Source organism: Tupaia chinensis, unplaced genomic scaffold, assembly GCF_000334495.1.
Source record: "Tupaia chinensis unplaced genomic scaffold, TupChi_1.0 Scaffold000256_1, whole genome shotgun sequence".
Lineage (NCBI taxonomy): Eukaryota > Metazoa > Chordata > Mammalia > Scandentia > Tupaiidae > Tupaia > Tupaia belangeri.
This window is the reverse complement of record NW_006159736.1, coordinates 2,693,405-2,696,774: the sequence shown is the minus strand read 5'-3', so window position 1 is coordinate 2,696,774 and position 3,370 is coordinate 2,693,405.

The following is a 3,370-nucleotide window of genomic DNA, read 5'->3' as shown; positions in this document are numbered from 1 at the left end:
GCCGAGGGGGAGTCAAAAGCCACTGGGTCTGGGACACGAACCGTGGTCGACTACATGGGAGTCCAGCGACATAGCCATTACGCTAACTGCTGGTCCTTCAAATATTTTTCAATGTTTACTGCAATCAAACTTAGCTGGGTGTCCTATATTTTTTCTGGCAACTCTACCTTCAAAGTAGCCACCTTAGAACAGCTGTACTGAATATTTTTGTTCATGATGAAAGAAAGACTTGCCTTTTACCTATTAGTGGTCCTTCAGATATTGAAAGATAGCTATAGAGTCATTAAAGACAGACTTGGGCTTTGTTCTGTTAATGTGTGACCATGAACAACTGGACCTCTCTGCTTTCTTGTCTCTAAAATGGGATAATAAGACTGTATTACTGTGGAATCGTTATTACAATTCTTTTTTTTTTTTTTTGACAGATTTTCACTGTAGGGCGCGTGCGCTCGCCAGACAGACAGAGAGAGACATAGAGACAGAAAGCGAGAAATCAACCCCCAGGGGGGATGGTCACGCCACAATCCCTTCTCCTCCATTCTCCTCTCGGGATCTTGGGCACGCACGCACACGCGCCCGGAGTGAGTTTTAAGCCACCGGGTCTGGGACACGAACCGCGGTCGACTACGTGGGAGTCCAGCGACATAGCCATTACGCTAACTGCTGGTTCCCATCATTACAATTCTTATGAGAGCTAAATAATCTCTTTCAGCCTAGTTAAAACAGTTGTAACCAGTCATAGCTCTGAGTGATGCTGGTAGAAATCTAGAAGACTATATTCATAAGGCTAACACATTCAGATGGCTGTCACCCCTTTTGGACTGTATTAAGAGGAATGATTAGAGAATGACTGGCAGTTACCATGGAATTTACCAGCACATGTATTCTATATCTGGTCACTGTGAAGTCAGGTTCCTAAATATGTTGTCAAAAACCTCAAAGAGCATTACTATAAAACACAGAGGTTTCAATAGTTACTTCTCGACTAAAGTAATTATAATATTGAGACAATATTTGGTTGTTATAGAGAAAGTAAATATTAGTCAAGTATTAGCCATAATTCTTGTGAGCCTGCTTAAAGTGAATTTTTTCACTGAAACTGCAATGATTAATTGGATTTCACTGATCTGTTAGAAGCTGGCAGTAAACTTTGTAGATCCCTCACAAAATAGATTTCCTTGCAATAATTAAAATGCAGCTGTTTACATTAAGTTATTCTTTTGCATTATTTATCCACTTCAAAACCACCATTATTTGTGGCTCTGTGCTACTTTCTAGGCCCTCACCTGTAGAAGCTGGACAGTTATCCACATCTTATAATGAGGTACCACAGTAGAGTGGAACTTTCTACTCCTCCCCATGTTAGGCACTGTATTTTTAATAACTCAAGATCATTTGATAGCCACACCCCGACTCATTCCAAATACCCACAATAAAAACATGACACATCAGGTGGCTGAGAGATTAGATTCGAACCACTTGGAATCTAAAACGCCCCTGGAATGACTGTGGCCTTCAAATTCCTTATACCCTCATTGCACTGCATCCATTACATGTTAAATACACTGCTACCTGCACCAAGGCAGTTTACATAACCAAGACAACAGCTAGAAGTATCCTACCTCGAGGACAAGAAAGGAGGAAAAACCTGAGTTCCAGGAAACTACCAACCCTGTCCCGGGAAAGTCATGAATAAAGTGTCACTTACCTTGGCATTAAACCAAGCCGTGTAAGCCAGATGCCCACCGAAAATCAGAGCTTCCCTGCCTAGGGTAGCCCTTCTACCTTACCATTCTGGTAACAGTTGTCTCCTTCCTCTGGAGGCATGATAAATTGACTAAAGATTTGGTTTTTATATAATGTCATAACCACACTATTGACATTTATATAAAAACCAAATCTTTAGTCAACTTACCATGTCTTAATCTTTGTACACTTTCCATTTTTAAGTGCTTAAATGAGTACTATATTGTAATAAAAATACAGTGATATCATTAACTAGCCATTAAAAATTTACAGAAAACAAAAACAAAAACAAAAACATGTGCCTCAGTGTGAGATCCTTTGTAAAACATTTCAATAAGACCTTGAAGCACAGGACCTACCTAAGCCTTGCCCTGATTCTTAGTCATAGAAACTGTGAGATAAGTTATGTGAAGTCACCGAGTTTTATGGCAATTTATTGTCCAGCGATAGGTAAACAATATAAGTATCCTATTTCCATTTTTAAATACTAAATTGATTACTGATAAATAACTTACAGTGTCTTTGGCTTTATTTTGGTTTAAAAATATAACTGGAGGGAACCAGCAGTTAGCGTAATGGTTATGTCGCTGGACTCCCACGTAGTCGACCGCGGTTCGTGTCCCGGACCTGGTGGCTTAAAACTCACGCCGGGCGTGTGCGTGCGTGCCCAAGATCCCGAGAGGAGAATGGAGGAGAAGGGATTGCGGCGTGACCATCCCCCCTGGGGGTTGATTTCTCGCTTTCTGTCTCTATGTCTCTCTCTCTCTGTCTGGCGAGCGCACGCACCCTACAGTGATAATCTCTCAAAAAAATATATATAACTGGAGATACCAAAACAAAGTGTATCATGACATCAAAAATTTAACACAAAATAACAATCACCCCCAAGTCTGAGTATTGGGATGATGAATGATTTTATTTTCCTTTTAGAACATTCATGTTTCCCACAATTAAATGTAGTTTTAGAATCAGAAATTGACAGCAAAAGTATCACTGAATGTACAAAATAGTCCACTCTCAAAATGCAGTTAATGATGTCGAAGAAATATACTAAATAAAAATGTTTCACTGAATTTACCTTTTAAACATGGTTTTATGAAAGCAAATGATTCTGACATTGCTACACAAGGGGTCTTCAGAAAGTTCATGGAGGGACCAGCCAGTGACGCAGCAGTAAAATGCAAGGCTGAAACACAGATCCATGTGAGGAGGTTGAGGAGGTTGCTGGTTGGTGTCCAGAGAACTCCGAGTACGCCAGACACACGTGTGTCCATGATTTTTTGCTGACTGAGGCTAGGCATGGGTCATGGCATCAAAATCTTGTTAGGGGAATTGTACTTTGTCTGTCTGCCCCTCTTTCTGTCTCTCTCACTCATGAGATAAATATACTTTAAAAAAATTCATGGAAAATGTGTTATGAAAAAACTATGCATGGATTTAAAAAATGTTCTGCACTGAAGTAAACTCATACTCTAATTCCATTTTTCTATGAACTTGTTTTAGTCCTCTTGTATTACTAAGATATAAAGATACATTTCAGAGGTGTATGAGTGTACATGTGAACAAAAGCACACACATAGGCCCAGCTGTGGTGAGACGCACCAAAGGAAGCTGTTAGCTGACA